General features: G+C 42.6%; 1 long non-coding RNA gene across 50 annotated transcripts in view; it reads left to right on the top strand.

Annotated features, from left to right (window-relative positions):
- Positions 1 to 21,758, top strand: part of LOC128911963 (uncharacterized) — a 135,701-nt gene that overhangs the window by 24,312 nt on the left and 89,631 nt on the right. For 48 of the 50 annotated variants that reach the window (XR_008467267.1, XR_008467290.1, XR_008467291.1 and 45 more), the window contains 4 exons: positions 4,559 to 4,695; positions 9,836 to 10,017; positions 12,240 to 12,335; positions 14,251 to 14,379. This is a non-coding gene — a long non-coding RNA (uncharacterized LOC128911963). The remainder of the gene's footprint in view (positions 1 to 4,558; positions 4,696 to 9,835; positions 10,018 to 12,239; positions 12,336 to 14,250; positions 14,380 to 21,758) is intronic. The other 2 variants (XR_008467277.1, XR_008467279.1) reach the window with 2 other exon arrangements.

Consider the following 21,758-nt stretch of genomic DNA (forward strand, 5'->3'; position numbering starts at 1 on the left):
AAGAAATCTTGCAGTGATGGAATGGAGGAAGCGGTCTGCAGCGTAGACTTTAGCCCTTAAAGGGTGCTGAGCTCTTTCTCTGCTCAGAGGTGCTTATTGTGCAGGGTCTTCATATACATCAAAGATGAAACTTATACTTAGACAAGTGCTGGAAGGGTCACTGCTCTGTGACCTGTGTCTCTCAGATAGCTTTTTCAGTGTTGTACCTGTTAGCAAGTGGTTCCTGTTCTTCAGACTGCTGTTACCTGCTCCAACAGATAAGGACGGTATGGAATACTGTAGCGCAGGTGATGACTCTTCACTGTGGCTGGTTCCTTTTGCTGACATCAAAAGATGTTTTATGCTTTTTTGCTTCCCTCATTCATCTTAGGGCTCAAACTTCTAAGCGTTAACTGACTTTCTTTTTCACGCATTGCAAAATTGGGGATTTCATTGAAAGGGGGTGTTCTAAGCTGCTTTTGAAAAACCTGATATTTGCATCAGGTGACAGAGGATATTACTGAATTGACTTCTTGAAGAGGATCCTTCAGGATACAGTGGTGTCTCTGTGTGCTAGAGTGGTATGACCACAGGTGGGACTCAGTTGACACTGGTGCAGCGAGTGACTGAGCCAGCACAGCAGAGGAGCCCAGGCAGCTGTTAAAGCAGTGCAAGGTTCCAGATTAGCCAAGATTAGCAATGTTTTGCTCTATTACAGCTTCACTGTGGTTCCCAGGGAAATGGCACCGGCCTCATGTGACGCAAGTTGCTCACCCTAGCCTGCTAAAGACAAACCACCCAGCCTGAGGACCCCCATAAAGCTGTGACGATACTAGCTGCTTCCTCTGTCTCCTGCTGAAGGTCTCTGGCCTCCCGTTCAGCTGCATGTAAAAGCATCGTTCAGCCAGGAAAGTGTGACTGATCGTGCCCAGCTTCATGGCATTTGTCTGCATAGAGTTAACCTGGTGTTTCTGGAGGACGTTTTAAAGGGCATCCATTAACCCAAGGAGCCAGTGCCTTGAGGAATGGGTGGAGTGTGAATGGACAGGACATGGTTAGGTTGGTTCAGAGGCAAGGAACTCATAGGAGGAGACACCTTTGCACCAGGACAGTTTTACTGCTTCCCCTGCGGGTCAGGGGAAAGTGGGTAAGGGGAACATGGACCTCCAGATGTGGAACTGGAATGGGCAAGGGAAGAGCCAGGGGCTGAGGTATGGAAATCTGGCATGAAGCTGAGGCAGCGTCAGGGGTTTCAAAGGTGTGTCTGGAGGTGGAGGGATGCTGAGAGAGATGATGGGAGGGGGCTCCAGGGGTGAATGGAGGAAAGAAGGGAACCATGCACTTGCAGGACTATGATATAGTCTTCTGATCTAGTTAAAGATGTCCCTGCTTATTGCAGGGGGGTTGGACTAGGTGACCTTTAAAGGTCCCTTCCAACCCAACACATTCTATGATTCCATGATATATGCTCTCCAGTACCCACTTGCCGTTGCAAGCAATAGACAGATCCCTGTGTGGGTCTGCAGTTTTGAAAACATCTATTTATTTTGTCTGCCTCCATGATTAGGAGGCCAATTTAGGGCTTATCTACTTGGGGAAATCCCTGCAAAATAGGCTAGGGTATGAATTTACAGCCTACTTAAAGACCCAGCAGTAAATGCAGTGTAAATTCACACTTCAGCTTACTTCACAGGAACTCCCCCGCAGAAACAAACCCTCAGAGTCACCTCTGTACCTCAGTCTGGTGCTAAAAGTGAGTGGAAGCTTCTCAAAATGTGGGCCTTCGATTCCATTTTTATAGCTGGGTTTTTCTGTCTCCTGGGACTTTTGCAGCTGCTATAAATCACTGTAGCTTTGGTTGTAGAGCTGGGCCACTTTACACTGCTCAGGATCTAACCCTTTGCCTCAAGTAATCTTTTATTATCAATTGGCCAGAGGGTTATTTTCCTTTTTACTGGCCTTGTTATTAAGCTTGTTCATTCACTCCCACCACTGCTGATGTCTTTCTTTTTTTCTTTCTTTTTTTTTTTTTAAATTCTCTGTGAGTTTTGTGTTGTGTCTTTCCTCCCATGTAATTTCCTAATCGTGAACTAGTGACAGAGTGGGCTGCTGGTATTTCAGCTTGTGGCTGGAGAGGTCAGGCTGTTTCTGATACAGACAAACACTCCATTACAGTAAACTCACAGAAAGTTTCCTTTTCAACCTGAAAGGAGAAGGAAACGGACTCTCCACCAATGGGCTTCCAAGAATTATTTCTGTGAGCTGAATTTACACTAAAGACCAGTTTGGTAATGTTCTGTGTAGAGGAAAGGAAAAAAAAAAAAAAGAGGAAGACATACTATTTCTTCTTTCTCTTTTTGCTGAGATTTGGCTCGAGTCTTGGCTCCTTATCAGGTTAGAGTCCTGCAGTAAAAACACCAACCCTTTGCGCTGTGCAGTATTGAAGAAATGGTTGTTGCTGATGTCCAGCTAAAAGAGCATACGGATTTAAACCTTCAAAGTTCTCTGTCTGCTTCTGGTCTTTAGGCAAACTTGCTTCTTGGCAGGAAGAACTTGGTAATAAGGCAAATACATAGCACAATACGTTAATCTAGGGCAGAAATAAAGCACCTCTTCTCTGAAGGATAGCATCAGAGCGAATATTCCCATCTTTGCCTCTCTGAAGCTCTGGGCAAAACCTGTACGTAGTAAGGGTGAGACAAAAGAAGACGACAGGAAATTTTCATTCCCTCCTCGTCTTCTCATAATTTTTTAATGTTTGCAAAAGCACACGTGGCTGCCAGATTTGATTACAGAAGTAGCCCTTGGCACTGAAACGCTTCCAGCAGATTGCTGCCCTACAGTACTGGTGCCTTCTGAGGAAATTCAGTCCTGCACATGGCAGCAATGCAACTGGAAACCTCTCTGCATTGGCCCTGCTTTGTTCATTGGATGAGTTCAGTACATGAGGTTTTAGTTTATCTTTCATTTGTGTGTGTATGTCCAGTGAAAACCCTCTTCACCAGTGAACTGAAGTCGTGGTATCTGTACAAGTGCCACGCTGAACAAGTGCCATGCTGTTTCTGTGTTGAGATTTATGCGCTTTTTTCATGTTTTTGGGAGTTTAGCAAGTATTGCAAATATATTTACAAAAACAGAATTTGACCCTCTGTAATAATCTAATACCCACAATAACCTATGGATTTACACAATCTATTATTCACTGTTTGTTTGTATGACACATTTCTATTCCCTAGAGTAATGTAATTTCTGTAGAGAACAATAATCTATGTAACCAACACATGTAAACACCACTATCCTGGTGCTAATATATGTCACGTGTTTAATGAATTTGGTTGTCAGGTGACAGATGTTATTTCTTTGTGGGGTCAGTTAAGCATTCATCTTATTCTTTATGTGCCAGTTGTTCAGGTAATTTAAGAGGCTTGGTCTAATTAGCAGGTATGGAAAATTGGTAGCAGTAGTACTGTTTTTTGAGTTACATATGGATAGTTGCCTGCGTGCTTGGTGACACATGCATAAAAGATGTGATTTATTGTCTGGTTAAAAAAGAACTAAAACGTAACTGACCATCGCTGCAAGATAAGGAAAGGTTTCTTGCTGTACTCTAGGGCAAGAGTAAAACCACTGCCCCTGTTTACTTCATGGCAGTTTAATTTAAATTTATTAGACTGCTCCAGGGTATACATAGGAGTCTAATCCTGTAATCCGTGGTGAGGTTGTATGTACCCAGTATTGTGGTGTTCCCTGTGCATGGAATAATTTGACATGAAATGTGTTCTCTGCTTCTCAGGGGAGAGATGAATGTAAGAGAGTATTTTCTTACTGTTCACTACTTGGACTTAACTGAGTTCCCCTTTATTAGAAAGACATGAATAAAATTAATCTGAGCGTTGAAGGAATAGGAGCTGCAAGATAATAAATATTTATGTCCCAAACTTGACATAGTATCATAAATCAATAATTTTTGAAGAGATTTAATTCTTCTCACTGCCTAATTACTTGATTTGTGGCACCAGTTTGCTTAAATTTGTTTCTGTGGTAACTTGAGTAATTTTATGCTGCTCCCTTCTACAGAAAATTTAGTATTGATTTGCTGATTTCCTCTTCAAATGCAGTCAAAAATCCCCTGTTTGCTAAGTTAAGAAACCAATAACATGGAATGAAAACACACACTACATTGCGTTGCCTGAGCTCTGTGATTTGTTGACTTTGACATTTGCTGTCAATTATGAAAATATATGTTTATATTGAATATATAATATTTTCTTTCCCCTACCATTCTGGTATTATACCTATATGAAAATACTAGGTTAAAGGGTAGTTAAAAGTGTGGTTAATTTAGGTGTGGGAGCTTATTATCAATTGAAAAATGTTATTTGAAAGATGACTTTGTAGTTGAAGCAGTTCTGTTGCTTGAATGAACATTGCAAAGTCAAATGTGGACCAAGTGAAAAGAAAGTCAATTGATGTGTGTGCACGCTTTTGTGCTAGGTGTAAGTCCTGAATATTGCGTACACTTGATATTCTTCTCCCATCTTCCATACACTGATTTTTATTGTTTATTAAATACTTGCAGGGAAGAGACAATGTCCTGCTGCTCTTGGTTTGAGGTGTATCTATCCACAGCACATACAGAACTTGGTCTAGACAGCTTGGATAATTTATAAGCCTTGGAAATAGCATCCTATAAGGACTTGTACAGGACAAACTGCTGTAAGTAGTGCTCTCGAAGTGTTCACTTTATATTGCATAATAAGCGTATTTCAGTTGGTGGCGTACACTTGAGTGTGACTGATCTTTTAAAAGCTGGTTGATGAGGGCGGGCTGCTCTCCTATGTTTGCGGAGCCTAGTGGAGCAGACAGTGCCTGGTTGCCTCACGCTGTGCGCTGACTCAAACAGAAACCCTTTTTCTTTCCAACTGTGGCTGACATAAGGCATTTGCTGTTCTGCCTCAGCCACAGGGTAGGTACGAGCCCAGCCAGATCGGCATCTCACTGCCATTGCAGTCTCTATGCCAAATCTATGTTCAAAGATATCTCCACTACTCTGGTCAAAATTCCTATTTAAAAAGAATAGTTAGAATTTTTCAGAGGGAGAAGAATCCACAAGTCAATGATCAACGAAGTGTTAAATGAAGAATGATGTATATCTCTTGCACTCTTCACACCTACAAGAAGCCTTTTCAGAGCCTGACTGTGCCGTATTTCATCCAGCTACCTGCTTTATGTGTTTAGAATGAAAATGCACAAAATCCCATTTTCCCCCAGGAGAAGCCATGTTACACCACACAGCTGGGTGTTCCAGAGCCAGCTGACCTTGATCCAGTCCCTGGGCCTATTCCTCTGGGGCTTGAACCACCCTCTCACGGGCATGACAGAAACCCCCACTGAAAAACAGGCAGCTGCTCCAAGATCACTGGAGCACAAGGTCACTGCATGCAAATCTTGTACCTCTGTACCATGTTGTGGATCCCTTGGGTTGTTTCTGCTTCCTGGCAATGCTGCTATGGCAGGGAGAAGCCCGGCAGCCCACCCTGCCTGGTGCAGCCCTGCAAGAGCTTTGAAAGCAGCAGGAGACAGTCTAGCTGCTTTCGCACTGGCAAAGCCTTGTTCTTCCCTGCCACTTCCCCAGCTGCAGCTGGGGCCCAAGCAGACTCTCTATGGAAAGGTTAAAAGCACTGCAGAAGCCAAGCCAAGGAGACAAATCAAAGCTATGGTGAAAGGGTGGGGTTACAGGTGTTTTTCTGGACAGAAAGTTTTACGCAGGATACGAAGATTACGCAGAAGGAATCTCATGACCTGGTTTCCAAGCCCCTTGGGCAAATGGCTTCTTTTCTTCTCTGTTTGAAAACATGCACAGCGTGTGCTTTGGCAGTGGCCTTCGTATCGGGCATATGTGTGCTACACATCTGCACACAGGTAGGCCGTGGCACTCGTGTGTTTCATTGTGGAACAGCTTTTGACTTCTATGAGAATTACCTTTTGTGTTATTGTCATTGGTATTAGTGGTGTTTGATTATTGCTTTTGTGGTAGTTTTATATGGTTATTGTGTCAAGAAGCCACAGTCTTGAGTTCCTTTTTCATTTGTCTTGACCATTGGACACATTCAAAAGAAAAAGACCATCCAGGTAGGATATATCTTACCTTACTTGAGCTGTCTGCAGGCAAGGGATCTAGACCAAGCAAAGTGTATGGGCGGCCTCTGTTTCTCACTCATCACTGGAGATAGCCAGAGTGATTCATCAGGTGCGTACAACACTGAATCATCTAGCAATACTGGCTCTCTCTGTTGGTGATGGAGAGAGCCAGGATGATTAGCCAAGAGTAGGCATTAACTTTAGGCTAAAGGGGCATGCTTTTCTTGCTCAGAGCCAGGGAAGTGTGAGTTTAATTTCCAATTAACAGTATTTAGATGCAAATGAACGTAAAGAGAGCCTAGAGTGCTGCATGTCTGCAAAGGCAGCTGTTGCCCACGGACACAGACAGATCAATGTGCTGCAGATGCTTGAGTGTGCTGCAGATGCCCAGAGCTCCTCTTTGCCACATCTTCAGTGAGCATCCCTAGCATGAGGAGACACAGGCAGAGCTTCCCTTCTGCTGACTCTGCTGAAACTGTGACTTCTGGCAGGATGTACATAGACAGCTAGGGTGGAAATAGCTTAAAGTCTAGTAGAAGGTGGACTGAGTTCATCTGTCAAAAGCCCCGCTCCTGGTTTCCTCATGCCAGCAGCGTATCTAAGTCAGTTAGAGGCTGGAGTTTTCTTTACTGAAGCGCTTATCCTATTGGGAAGATAAAAGTATACCAGTATGAAGATGCTCTGCACTGAAAGTTTGTTCCCCTTCCTGTGGGACAGACACATCAGCATTTCTTAAATCGGTGTTGCTTTATTGGTACCAGGCAAAGCAGGGGCAACCTCAGAGTTAGAGAACTTTTATGTTGCATGGTGCAAACAGGCATTTGTTATAAATGAGCACTGGAACATAATTAAGAATGTATCTTTAAAGTTTATGGAAGATCTCTGTTTTTCTGGGACAAAGACGGCTGCCGTGAGTCTTATTCCACTGTGGTCAAGTTATTTCTAGTGCATAGTGTGAAAGACAAATGGGGAAGTTTTCAAAACTTTCATTTTTTGAAGAGAATGAAACTGGATTCAGAACAGCTGTCTGTAGAAAGGTAAGGTCTAGCAACAACTGCAGTACACAGTTACTATTCCAGTTGTCCCTCTTCATCATCTTTTTACACATAAGGTCTTAGATTATCTGATTTGGCTGGCTCAGGCATGCTTTAGCTCATTCTCTCTAGTGTTGGTATTCAAATCTAAGACTACTTCTGGAGATAATCTGAATTATTTCATAATTAGGAGAAATCCTGGGGAGGTATCTCAGTGTTTACAGAGGAATATCTTGCTTTGTCACGCTCCAGACTTATCAACACAGCCAAATCTCCTTTTAGTATATATTATAGTTTAATTAGCTCCTCATCTTGAGAGTCATAATCTATTTCTCTGAGGCCGAGGAACACACACACAAAAGAGACAAAATGGGAAAGGGAAAGAAGTAATAGTGATCTTTGCCACTTGGATTTGGTACCATCTGTTAACATGACTTCTTCTAAAGTCAGTTTCAAATTTGTTTGTTGAATTGGATTTGATGTTTTGGATAACATTTCCCTTCAGTGTGAAGCTGTCAGATGTAGCTCCCCTGGGAAAACCCCCCTGCCAGTCTGAGACCTGGGGCATAATTGTCTCCTGCTCAAAATTGGCATGCTTCTAGAAAGCAGTGGCACTGTTTAGCTGACGATCTACCCCATAAAGTCCTCCAAGGGCAAACTTTAATTGGGCAGTGAGTCAAAATGTCACCCCAGAGGAGCAATTGCCATGAAAATCTTGTCAGTTTCCCCGGATGTGTCGGAGACATCTGGACTTTCCAAGCCACAGATCTTTCCTTGGCTTCTCTAGAATATTACTTCACCATTAACTTGGTCTGTTTACCCCTCTGTCAGAAGGATCGATTTTCTGATTTTTCATCTTCTTTTTCACTCCCTCCGTCTTCCAATAACAACGTGTTGGAGGGACTTCAAGAGCTGATGTATCCAGAGCTGGCCAGCCTGTGCTTTGGAGATTGTATGTAACTGTCGAGCAGTTCAAGGGCGCCTGTCACATTGAGACAACATCATATACAAAGGTCTCTGTGCTCACCAGGGCTGCTAGGTAGTCTGGTCTCCTGGCTGTGGGTGGAAGTGAGCTTGATTGCTACACCAGCATCTCTGAGATGCCCAAACCACCTTGCTGTGGAGAACCAGGGTTTGCTCAGCCTCTCCTGCCTGTCAGTTCCTCCTGGACTTCCCCCACCTCTCAGTTCACTGAGATAAGTGGTACGTATCTCATTGATCTCAGCAGTGGGAAGACTTTGATGTGTGGTTTGTAAGGCTGGCTATTTTGGGGCAGTCTGTCTCTCTGTTCCAGTGTTATTCCTGGCTCTGTTCTTAAAGTCATCCACTTTGAACCCTCTGCAGTTAACCACTCCTGATGCTTCACTATCAACTTTTCGGGAGGTTTTCTTTTTTTGTGCTCTTTTCCACATGTCAGTTACCACTTCTCATGCTTTTATTGTTATTCTTACTGGGCAGCAGAGTCATGGCACTATATATGACAACTCTCTCCTTTGTCATCATCATTGTTAACCAGCAGTCACATCTGGGTCATCTTGCCCTTACAAGCTGCAGAGGCTAATAGCGTTAGGTTGTATATATTCTTACTGTGTAGCATTTTCTGGTACCCTTTCCTTTCTTGGTCATGTGTTGGTCAGTCACAGACAGGAGAAGGAGAACGAAGCAGTTAAATGATATCAAAGTCTCTCTTTTGAAACCTGCACAGAGGGTAACCACTGCTCTCCCAGAACAGGAGCAGAAAATAGCAGCTTGTGTCACTTTGTGTGATGATGATTGCAATAAGAATGGGAAATAGTACACTTCCCTCATGTCTTCTGCAGCTTCAGGAGTAGATGAATGATAATTTTGGTTCCTTCTCCTCAGATTGAGGAATGGATGACTAATGTCATTGTGACTGGTGCCATCTAATTGGCTCAAAAGAATTTTCTGGTTGTTCTCATGATTAGCGTCACTTCCCATCATGTGCAAGCCGTTGGAGAGCAAAGACCTCCTTTTGAACTGTCATGGTATGGAGAAGATGTAAAAGTTCTGGGTTCCTGAAGCAATTCAATGTATATGAAGTATGTATGAATCAGTATTGTGATCTTCCTGTGCAGCAAGTCATGATGACTGATCTATTTCTACAGTTTCTAATTATATTATGTTAAAAAATACTTGGTGTTGAAGTGACTTTTATGCAAAGTTTCTGTGAAGTTGTGATTTAAGAAAGACTCACCAGGAAGGTATAACTGAAATATTTTGCTTTGAGTCAGTTTGATCCATTTCAAAACAGTTTGTTGAGCTGGATTGCTGTGTGTTGCTTAATATTAAATCTGAGCCATCTGCCTGAACTGCTGTGGTATTTTTGGGACAGGTAGCATTGTATTCTGATTATTTCTTACAGCCGCCCCCACCTCTGCATTGCTTAACCAAGGGTGCATTGCAGTCTCCATTCTTACCTACTGTAGTGATGGATCTGGGGAAAAGGCCTGATCAGAGAGCCTTCGTCTGGGCGGATGAGACAAACTGTTTGATGTCAAACTGGGTCAAACCAAAATATTTTCCTTTGGTTCAACTCATTGAAATGAGACGTTTCAGTTCAGAAATACCAAACCACTTCATTTTTTCATCAAAAGCATGGAAATAAAATATGTGGCACTCACTAATGTTGGATTTGAGAGGTAATAGTATGAATTTCTCAGGTGTTTTTGGCAGGAGAGCCTCCCTTCCACATCACAGCGGATGTTCTTACACGGGCCTGTTGGGGAGAGGTGTCACTTAAGTGGTGAAGAAATAGGAGTCCATCACATTGCACCATACACCAGCCTAGTGAGAAGAGGGCTTTACGCTCAGTTTGAAAAAGGCCAGTGCAAAAGTTACCTGGGTAAGTAGAAATTAAGAAACACATAGAAGAAAAACATTGGTAAGTTTAAAAGAGCGAATATTACAGTAACACCTTTGGAAGGTTGAGAGACCAATGTCAATACAAGCATAGGAAAAAATGGAAATGACCTGAGGTTGTAGCGTAGAATCAAATTAAATACTTAATAGGCATGTTAGAAATTTGCTGGGATAAGTCACGGGATGGGAGTATTGGCACAGCTCATTCTGGAAGGACTGGCTTGGAGAAATGGAGAAGCATTATCCATGCTTGCTCAGAAGTTGTGGAATAAATGAAGGACAGGCTTGTCTGGTTGAAGTTAGAAAGAGAGATAGAACAGAGCCTCTTTGACAGGTAGGTGTAGTTTAAGTCACCTCCCTGGGAGGAGTGGGAAGATGTTTTTGGGCGATTCTTGGAAGCCCTTAGTAGCCAAGCCCCAGTGGCAATGGACGTTTTATTGGGATATTGCTTGGAAAGGCAATATGGCAAAAAACCTCAGTGTATCACCATCTTGGGATATGTTGAGAAAACTGTTTCACAGGGTAGAAGTTATTAGGGAGTTGTTTTGGTTGAGTCTTACTGAGGAGAGCTTGCCTGTGCATCTAAAGAAGGAGATGTTAATGAAACTGAAAATGTGAATCCACTTAAGAAAGAGGTTTAGATTCCTGGACAGGTAGTGGAACAGACTGTCAGACAGTCTGTGCAGACCTAGATTGTAAAATGATTAAAAAATATAATTGCCAAGAGTAATTAATGTTAAACTAATGTAATTTCCCAGTTTATAGGGCAGCTAGCTAAGGAAAAAAGTGAACAATCGATATCATACAGATATTCTTTTGATCTTGATATATCTCTTGATCTTGGCTTTCAACATAATCCTTCATTATATTCTCTGACTAGGTCAAAATCTGGGTAATAAGACTGGGTAATTTGACCTAGTCAAAGTGGCTTGGTTGGATAAATATCCTAACGAGGTAATAAGGTAAAGAAAGGGACAAGGCTCAAGCATTAGGAAAAATGTTCTAATTCCACGAGTAGTAAAATCACAGCACAGATTACTTAGGGGGAAAGTAGAATCTTCTTGACAGAAGTTTTGCAAGAACAAGGATGACAAATATTTTTCAGAGGTGGTCTAAGTTATTTATTTTGCCTTACAGCAAGGGAAGAGATTAAATAATCCATATCTCTTCTAGGTATGGATTTTTAAGGTTCTATTAAGTAGGCACTTCGGGGACTTTTAAGATCCCTGCTTCTCAGGTGGAGTCCGGACTATGGAAATTTTCCTCAGGGCAGGTGTACATACAAGTACGGCTTTTGGGTTGTACTGAAAAGAATTATTCTTTATCTGCTCTGCAGAACTTTAAACAAGGATGCGCAGCTTTCCGGGTTGAAATACTGCACATCACACCAGCATAAGCATTTCTGGAGGCTACAGCAGATTATCTGAAAATGTTTTTGCACGAACCTAATTTTATTAAAGAGTTATGCTCCAATGATAAGGAACAAAGGAAGGGCATGTGATGGAAGTGTGCAGTGTAAACAGCTCCAATTGCTCCTAGCAATTGCATGGTTTTAATTGGGTAACAGATCATGAGCTATATTTGTAAAGATTATTCAGCAGTTTCAAAAAACAAAAATATTTAAGAAAACCATGCCCTTCTGGAGACATGTGGCAAACAGATAAAGAGTAAAAGTTATTAATAGATGAGTCATTGCTTCTATGTCATTCCCGGAGATACCCACACAAAACTCTTGCTGGCTTCAGCAGGTGGTATGGTCAGCCTGAAGGAGAGTGTGGTCTCCTGGCCTGGCTCAGGCCTGACTTTGATCTCACACTGATTTATTTGTGATTTTAGGCAAGCAGAGAGGAAAGACTGTGTAACTGAGAAGGTGCTTTAGCAATCCTCTTTCTCCCTTTCCCCTTCTCGTCCCGTCCCTCTCATTGCTTCTTCTGCTCTCCATAAGGCCAGGGACTTGTTCTCACATTTTTGGGGTGGTGACCACATGGCCAGTCTCTTTGCAAAGCCCTGGCTTGTGAGTGATAGCTATAAAACTTCTTGCCTTTAATTGTCCACTGCTGCTTTCTTCCAGAGTACCTTGCCCTTGCTAGAGGGATGGCTGTTTCTTGTGAGGCAGGGGGTGATTTGCAAATTAAAAAATTGCAATAGTTCTATGTATTTTGAATTACTTTACACTGAATTAATCCTATGTATATTGAATTACAGAAGTACCTATTTAATTGACTGCATGGATTTGCAACCAGCAGTTCAGCAGCTGCTTCATGAGCCATCCTTGCAAGGAGGGGAACCTCAGAGAGATGGGTGAGTTGGATGCTCAGAAATGGGAATCGGTATAGTCATCCCGAGAGAAATCATCCCCATTTGTGAGTCAAAGCCTGCAGTCTCTTGCCTGAGATGAAGGGAATCTCCCAAGGGCAGCTAATCTTGCACGATCTCATCACTTGAGATCAAACATCATGATATCGGGTCAATAGATATTTCTAAAAGTACATGCAAACCTCATTAAAATTCACATTTAGCTCTAGCCAAAACACAACCCGAATCACGATCCAAATAACCTCCTCCTCAGCCCACCTTCATTGCCGTTCTGTTTCAGTGGCAGATGCAGCACAGAAAAGATGCCTGAATGCTTAATTCAGAAATTTACTGTTTAAGGCATTACTTGTATGAACACCAGCGTAACACATAGAATACCAATGCCCTAAATTTAGTAGTTTTGTCTGAGTCATTTTCACTATGTGGGAGGGCTGTGAAGACACTCCACAGAGTGGAGAAACTTGCTGATGGTGTCTGTCCAATGAGATTAATTTTTTTAAAAGTCAGAACACAACAGAACTACAGATATGTTTGTGAGTAAAATGCAGTTTGTTGCAGACTTTGGTACAGGAAAGGGGTGGTGTTGCTCTCCACCCACTTCAAAAGCTGAAGTCAAGTTTGACTGATATGCATCTCTGATACTGAAATAGGTACTGAACTTTTCATGACAGCAACACACAGACACAGGTAAACACTCTGGCTGCGTGATTTGGAGGGACATGATGTGGTGTAATCCCCAGATTTGTCTGTGCAATTACATTTTATTTTCAGATCTTCTAGCAATAGCAGCTGAGTTGTTACAATCCTACACGTTGGCAAGCAGCAGCCAAAAGCTATTCCTGGGCTTATTCACTGAGGGATGAAATGTTGTCCCATGAAGACCAGGTGACTTTTGCCACAGAAATCGTTCAGTAGGGCCAGGAATACACGCACAGTTTTTGAAATAGATGTGGGCACGAGTAATTAAGTGTGGATGTGAAGGAGGCATTTAGACTTGGTGTTCTAAAATGGTAACGCTTACCTTCCTGCCGGCCTGGATTTTATTCTTACTCCCTTAGCCTTTCTGCTTGAATGCAGCTAATTTCAAGTTGATATGAATGAACTTAGCAGTTCCATTTTGGAGATTTTTTTTTTTCCTGGGAATAAAACTGTTCCTCTCATCAAATGAAAACCTAACTTCACTGCCTTGAGTTTAGTCAGAGTTTATCCTGTTTTTACTCTGAATAAAAGTAGTTCTAGCCCAACCCCTGCACTCTGGATTTGGAGTGGACTCTTCATCAGGCAGAGATGAAGCATGTTTTCGTGTACTGCATACTGTCTGATATCAGCATGGCAGATACGTAAACATGCTAGGACTTGATCCTATGGCCCTGATTCTCACGAGTTCAAGGCTTTGCTCGCACAAGCTGGAGGATCAGCTGTAGTGCGTTTAATGCCAATGCGATGAACTCTGTTCCTAGAGAAAGTCCAGTAAAATCAAAAGCTTGTTAATAGAAAAAGTAGTTAGCTGTTATCATAAACGGAGCAAAATGCCAAACAAAATCCTGCTCTGCTGTTTGTTCCCATGCAGGCATTTAGCTGCCAGGAAAGACCAGTCTTATAAACATCAAATTATATCCATGGTAACATGCAAGCCGTGTTTAACTTTGCAGCATGTTAAAAGGTACACTGGAAAAAAAACATTTTTGTATTTTACTGCTGAGAATAGCAATTATGACTTTTAAGTCATAATTAAAACTTATGACTCAGTTGGCTTGGGAGCCAACTGGGTCAGCTTGGGAGTTGTTGACTGGTGAGGGTAAGGGCCAGAGGCACAGCTCCTTCCTCAAAACGCTTGTTGTTGCTAGACATTCCCAGAAGGTATTATTGCTTAAATACAGCTTGTGTTTTCTTTATCCAGATCCCTTTAACTCGAAAGATATGGCAGGTTGTGATAGCGGACTGCACTGAAGTCCCACCTGTGCTCTTCTGCCCTTCCTGAGTGAGCAGTGCTGGCGCTGTGCAGATGCTGTGCACGTGCCCTTTTTGGGTAAGTACTGGATTCAAGGAGCCTGCTCTGTCATACGGCATCCTGGGACTGTAAGCACTCTGCTCAGGTGCTGTTTAGTGATGCCTGCGTCATGCCAGAAAGCAGACGGTGCTTACAGAGGGGGAGAGCAGCTGGAGTAGGGAGTAGACTGAATTAATGTCTGGGCTGGAAAATGTATTGGGAAAAGTAACTGAAAGATCCCAACTTGGAGCAAAAGCTGAAGCTGAAAACTGCAGATGGTTTTCTTGTATGTACGATAATGTCAAGCCCAAAAAAGGGAGTTTTCGCGCTCTGTTGTCTGTTTAGCGCAAAGTGAAAATTATGTACTGGAAAATGGAGCCCCGTGTCTGGAGAAAACAGCTATGACTATGCCTATACAATACCATATAGGACTCTGTGGAAGTTGGGCTTGACTGCTTTTGCAGAGATCTCTGAAGCCTTGAGCTCTGTTTGCCGTGGAGTGGAGGGAGGGAAAAAGCAATGGGACGTGTTCTCAGTAGATTTTGTCTCTTAGAACCTTCATGATAATGCCACTCTGAGTGAATCGTGCTAGGAATGACTTCCAAAAACCAGAAAATTCATCTCTAAGGGCAGCAGAACAGCCCATGCTGGATGTGAGGGAAGCGTCGGACGTCACAATGGCTACAGCTGGATCCCACAAAGCGTAGTGGAAAAGAAGAACAGGATGTTCTGGTAGCTGCTGTCTTGTGTGTGTCTTGAAGCAAAGCGGGTGGTGGATGCAGTAGCCTGGGTGTCTGGCTCTGAAAAGACAACAGCATCTTTCAAGAAGATACATATTTTTGCTGTCTTACTTTAGCTGTTCTTCAGGGTTCTGATTTGTTTTTTTTTAGCTACGCAGAGGTGAGACAAAGATGATACAAGATGCACTTTGTGTAGAAATTTAACAACACGTGTTCTAGTGTGTACCTCTCTTAACAGAAAAGTGGAGATAGTTTATCAGCACCACCTGTCCCCTCACTTGGATAAATCCCTTTTTAACTAACAGACAATGTTGTTGTGTAAGAGAGACTCAGACCTATCTCTCCAGCTGGACAAGGAGGGTTGGGCCATGCTGTGCCTTTCCCGCTTTTGTACGGTGGACACAGACTGTGTCTTCCAGCAGGGTGTACGATTTGACATTGCAAGACCCAACAGTGCCTCAGTTACTGGAGGTACCGTGTTCACGCTGGGGAGGATGAAGAGTGTCTGAGATGCCTGGCCACTAAGTTGCTTGCTCACTGGCCTGAGGGGAGACAGATGAAGCACCAGGCAGTATCAGAATAGCATCCTAGGGGCCTGAATCCACAGTAACTTTTTACATGCCACTTCACTGAGAGTCGTCTGTTCCATCATCTTTGAAATACTTATCTTCAGATGCCTAAAATGTGAGCTTAGGAGCCTGAAGTACCTAATTTTGAGAAGAAAATGGCCTTTGTTTATGGGGAGTTTTTTGAAAGGACTTTAGTGGTCATTCTGTAAAGAACTTTGGATTCTCCCTTGGGCAGTGGTGTCCCTCGTGGGATACGCATAACTCAGTCTGTAGAGGGGTCGATGCAAGGCATATGTGCTGTATCAGTCTTGTGGGTGCTTTGGCCTTTGCTCTGGATCTCAGAGCTAGTCATGCAACTCTTCTTTTGCAGGATGATAGTATCTTTAGATCTGTCTGCTGGGTTCTTCCTGCTTTCATGCTGAAGAGGTGTGTGGGAGAAGGTGGCCAGGCGTATCAGTAACGTAATGACCTTTTACTGACAGAGGCTCACTGGTGGTGTGTACTGACAACACACTCCAGCAGTGGATGCATCTATTTCAGCAGAGCTGTGTCCCCTATGGATTAATCTTGTGGGAGCAGAAGGAAAGAAACAATACTTGCAGAAGTCTAGGTGGTGGTGTGTAACAGCTGTGCTGGTGGACACCCAAAGTCTGGGTCCAGTGTTAGCCATGGATTTCACCCCTTCATGTTCTAGTGTACTGCATGCCTGCAGAAGTCAGTTGTGTGCATGTAGCTGGGATCCCGTCTGCCGCTTTCATTTCTGCTGTGGGAAATCTCATTAAAAAGGTCCTTGAGCACTGGCTAGAACTGTGGCACCCATGCAGACACACTGGGACTCAGAGACCCCACTAGCTCAAGGACTTTCCCATAATGTTAGCAGACCTCAGGGAAGACCTACAGCACTTGGATCCTGATCTCAGACCAAACGCCTCTGTCAGGTGTCAGTGCAGGAAATTTGATAGGATTTTCCTCATCCCACCATTAAGTGCCCACTACTGGGTTGTTCTGATGAAGAGACAACAGGACCTGCTGAAAGGCTATTTTTCCATGAGGTTAACTTCAGCTTACTGGTGACAGCTATGGTGGGTGGCTATTGAACCAAGAGTGTCAAAGCCAACATCTAAAGTGACCTTTATGCTGTTTACTCAGAGCAGTAACAGACTCACCCCCGACTTCCTGATAGGGACCATCACTTATCAAGAAGTAAGAAGAGCAAGTGGCTAGATATGGAAATCATTGTGGGAGTGAGCCTAATTGAAAACATACAGCATTGTACAGAAATAATATTAATACACCGGTAACCTTTACCTCTTCTGTGGAATATGTATGTAGGAACTAAGACAGGAGAATTACCAGGAATTGGGAAAAAAGAAATATATATTAAAAGTCCATTCCAAACCAAATAGAGAACCTTTTCTTGGGCAGACAGATGTGTATAGTTTAATTCAAGTATTTCCCTAAGATTGTGCCACATGGCCCATGATCCTTTTTCCTAGTTATGCTGTAAAGTGTCAGAAATCAGTGATTTTCATCTCACTTAAGTGAAACTTTTTAGAAAAGGAGTCTAATGTAAGCTAAGGGATTAAGTAGACACTAAAAATCCAGTAAACTCTTAATTTAGTAGCTAGATATGCAGAAAGATGAATACCAATAGAAGCCAATGAGACTGGTTTCTAGTCTAATTTTGAAACATAAATTAGGTTCTTACTTAAAAAATAAAGTTTATAAAAAGAGAAACAAATATATATTTTAATACATGCTTTAAATATGCTTTGAAAAGTGCCTGGAATTTTAATGGATTTACCTCAGTAAGCTATGTTGTAGCATTTCACCATCTCAAACTAAGCTTGTTTTTAGCTAATGTTGACCTGGTTTTGTTCAAGAGGTTGTTTTTCTTTTAATTAATTTTTCTGCTAATTTGAGTCAGAATGGCAGCACCATCTAATCCCAGTTTTGTATTTGCTAGGAAATGTCTAGACTGGCTAGCGTAAAAGTTTTCATCCTGGAAGGTTTTAGTAAGATCCTTCTCCACTTGGTATACACGTCACATAAGTAAGTACCGAAACTGAAAGTTTCAGATGCGATACAAGACCTAGCAATAAACTGTTTCAACCTTTTTTTTTTTTTTTTTTTAAAAGGAAAAGAAACACCATCTTTTGGCAGTGTTTCCTCTCAAACCTCAGAGACTTGCTGATCTGCCATGCAGATCTGTACTGTGGTTGCAAAGTATTAAAACAGAACTAAAGATTTTTATATCTGCTCTTCCCACCCAGCACTCACAGCTCCTTCCCCCTTCCCTGTCTGTCGGGTAGTTTCTAAAGGCGTTGAGGAGACAGGAAGGGAAGGGATACAGAACTGACCGTTGGACAGATAAATGGACACATAGTGCCAACAAGTAAGCCTCGTTTTTTCAGGAATGTAGCCTGAAAACACCTTGGTAACTAGAATGGATTGGGAATATTTTATTTCTTGTGGAAAACTGCAGGTTTTTTGAGAGGCGGGGGGAAAAGCAAGGTAGAAGCGACTGGTTTCCACATCCGATTCAGGAACTTGCAAGTCTTCAGGAAAAATGACCCATTCTCTTTCTTAAACTCAAGGTTTTTTTTTAATGTGAATGATGGTTTTCTGTTGTCTTGTGCTGTTGTGATACATCATGGGAACATCTGGCAATGATGCATGTTGGACATGGAGTTCAGTTGTAAGAAGTGGTCTGTGAAGGATAATGACATCCAAACCATAACTCCAGTAAGTCACTGGGATGTTCAATTTCTTACCAAATTTTGGAAATTTCTTTGCAATTTTCCATGCAAAGCAGGCGCTTGGAGTGAAAAAGGTCATTTTGATAAAAATCCAACTTTTCACCAAAATCAGTTCTCTTCAGCACCCTGTCCTGAAATCTGTCATGTTCACAGTGTTCCAGAACAGCCTTGCCATCTGTCAGAAGCATTTTTAGGTAACAAATTATTCAACCTAACTGTGCCCTATCCTTGCCACACCAGTTGCACGTGTCTTTGAAGTTCCTTGGGATAGAAAAGCCTGAGGCTCCCCAATGCCTGCAGGAATGCCCAGATGCTGAAGGGGGAACCCCTGGAGCCAGGAAACAGGAATATCCTGAGGCCATGGGTGTTTCTGAAGCACCAGCCATCTCCTGAGTGGAAATGTCTTTGCCTACTACTGTAGAAAGCAAATGTGTTCCAGCACGGAGGTAGCACTGTTTCAGAGAGGAGCGTATGTCTTGCGCTCCCTTTAAAATGGATCCTCCTTTGCATATTGTGTGTTTTGGTAGGAGGTGGGAGGTCACACCCAGACTTCCTGACAAGATCCAAACTCATATTATCCACCCCCAGTCACTGCCTAAAACATATGAAAAGTCCTCAAATAAAGGATTCATCTCTTCCTGCCATGTGTCTTAATCACTTTGATCCTTTTTAGGATCAAAGCCTGAATTTTTGTTGTGTGATTTCAGTAGGATAAGAGGGGAGTCCCCTTTCCAAAGCCCTGTGGTTAAGGTACCTTCTGAGGAGGTGAGAGACATGGGTTTGAACGATTAATACATATCTTCTGCTTCCTTTCAAGAGCATGCTAATTACTAGACTGTGATATGAGAAGCAGACAGTGTTGCCACTATCAAAATCAGTTACTCAGCCTGGGTTTTAAAAGAAAGTGGCCACAGCCAAGTTTGAGAGCCCAGCCAGCGATGGGGCGGTGTGCTCGTAGTGTGAGAGGTAGCTGGGCTTTCTGGATCCGGGTTTTCATCTGGAGGCGAGTTTGGTCAAGTCTCTGAGGCTGAGGGATATCTTACGCAGGCACGGGGGGATATGGACTCAAATGCATGGACATCGCAGGCTCTGGTGGACAGGGGAACCCTTATCTAGCCATAGTTCTGGACTTACTTTTCTCCAAGTGCTGAAATGTAAATGGAACGTGTCACTATGAGAGCTGTTGAATATTTTGTCATGAGACCACTAATGAATTTGATAGCCACCACATTCACCAGTTGATGGAACAGATTTACCCATCATTTCTAAAGTTGAGTTTAAGTGAATGGGACTTCACTCATGGTTAAAGGTTTGGGGTTTTTTTTTAAATGCACTTAAATATCTTGCTGGACTGGGACTTTTAACAGTGTTATTTTGTTTCCTCAAGTCTCCTTCAAGATAAGGTTTTCTTGTATTCTGAAATGATGTGGCAGAAGGCAAAAAATAATCTAGTGACTCATTAGGAAATAAACAGAGGCATAATTGCCATCTGTGTTTCAGTCCGTTTAATCTTTTCTCTCTCCAGTCATGGAAAAAAGTTCATAAAAAAAGTTGAGGTCTGGTTTTGTGATATTTTTGAGAGACGCTGGCTTAAAAAAATTACAGAAAAGAAAGGAAAAAAACCCTCAATACTGGCTCTATACATTATCTTAGACAAAATGGATTAAATTTCTGACACCCTACTCATCAAATTCTGACCTTGATTTGACCCCATTGGCTTTTTACTGTTTGATGTTCTCAAACGATTTGGTGCCACTTTTCGTTAGTAGTGCAGTTAATTTTGAGTGTTAGATAGAGATCAATAGTCATAGCTTGAAATTGGCACCTTTGGAGGAAAAATATGTTGTGTGGCAGTAACATAGATTTGATAGTACTTCAGTTAAGAAAATGGTGTACTCTTTCATTATTGTTTTCAATGACAGTATCCAGAGTGTTATTTCATTCTCCTACCAAGCTTCTGACAGTCTCTGGTAATATCTTATCTATCAAAGAGTTTTCATTCCTCTCCTTTCATGCTTGGCTTCTGGAGTGGAACTTTATTTAAAAGGTCCCTGAAATTAGAAAGAATGACCATGGCACTTCTGCTATCAAGCTGGTCAGTAAGAAATAAACCCCCCTACTTCTAGACTTGTGTCTGGCCTCCTGCTTGCCCACATTGAAATCTCTTTTAATGTGCTGGCTGTACGATGGAAGCTTAGCTGTCAGGAGGAAGTAAGTGGCCTTTTGGGTATGGTCTAGTCTTCTCACAGGTAGCTGGGGTTTGTGTGTTAGCATATGGACATAAAAATGTCCATATGAGCCCTGTGATTGCTTTCAGCCTGTTGCTGCAGCAAGAGGTGGGCTTCCCTCTGCAGGGGATAGTTGTTCCTACGCTACTGCTTGGAGTAGCTGTAGTACACAGCTGCTCTGGAGTACTTAGCTGGGGCCGAGGCAGTCTGCAGGGCACGGGATTTGCCAAGACTCTGCTCCTTTCTGTGGGTCCCATCCCAGAGCACCTGGTACCATGGAGGTGTGATGAAGGTCTTCTTCAGGCTTACAGCAATGCAGGTGCTGAGCAGTTGGGGGAGTTTTCAGCGTGCCACTAAAATCTGGCCTCCAGTGCAAGTGTGCCCTTCCTCCTGTGTAACTTTGGATATCCTGACTAGTTTCATCCAAATTCGACAGGTGGTTGGAAGTAGGTTTTTGCCCAAATTCAATGAAATTACATACGTGGAGGTAGGCAAGAAAGTGCAGATAGGCCCAGGAGAGGAGAGGCTGTGGAGAGGGGCACCTGGGAGAGAGATGTCATGACAGTCTCAGGTACAGAGAAATATCAGCCATGGCTTTTGCCTTCTTTGTAGCAAGGAATCCAGCCTTTGGACACTGATGGATAAGGAACCTGGCTGCAGTGGTCTGCTGCTCCTGCAGCTATTTGACTAATTTTCATGTATTTCCTAGGAAAATCATGAGCACCTCTCTTCCACTAACTACTTGAAAAACATTCCCCTGACTCCCCCTCCAAAATAAGTTTTCTTCAAAGATGAAGTAGGTTGTTTGTCAGGTGCCTTCTGAAGAGCTTTTTAAATGCCAGGCGCTAACAATTTCAGATCAGCAAGGTCTGTAGTTTCTCTTTTAACTTGGAACCAATGACAAAAATTACCTGGATGTGTTTTTGATGAGTTGATGAAGCAGGAAAGGGTGGAGCTGTGTGCAGAGTTATTCTCCTGTGCATTAGTTAATCATTTGAATTACTACAGTGTAATCTGGACAATTGTTCCTTTTATACCACCAACCTTGTGGCTGCTGCCTGGGAGCAGAAATAATCTTCATCTCTGCTGGGAAACAGTCCGTTCAGATGTACTGGTGGGATA

This window comes from Rissa tridactyla, chromosome 6 (genome assembly GCF_028500815.1).
Source record: "Rissa tridactyla isolate bRisTri1 chromosome 6, bRisTri1.patW.cur.20221130, whole genome shotgun sequence".
Taxonomy (NCBI): Eukaryota; Metazoa; Chordata; class Aves; order Charadriiformes; family Laridae; genus Rissa; species Rissa tridactyla.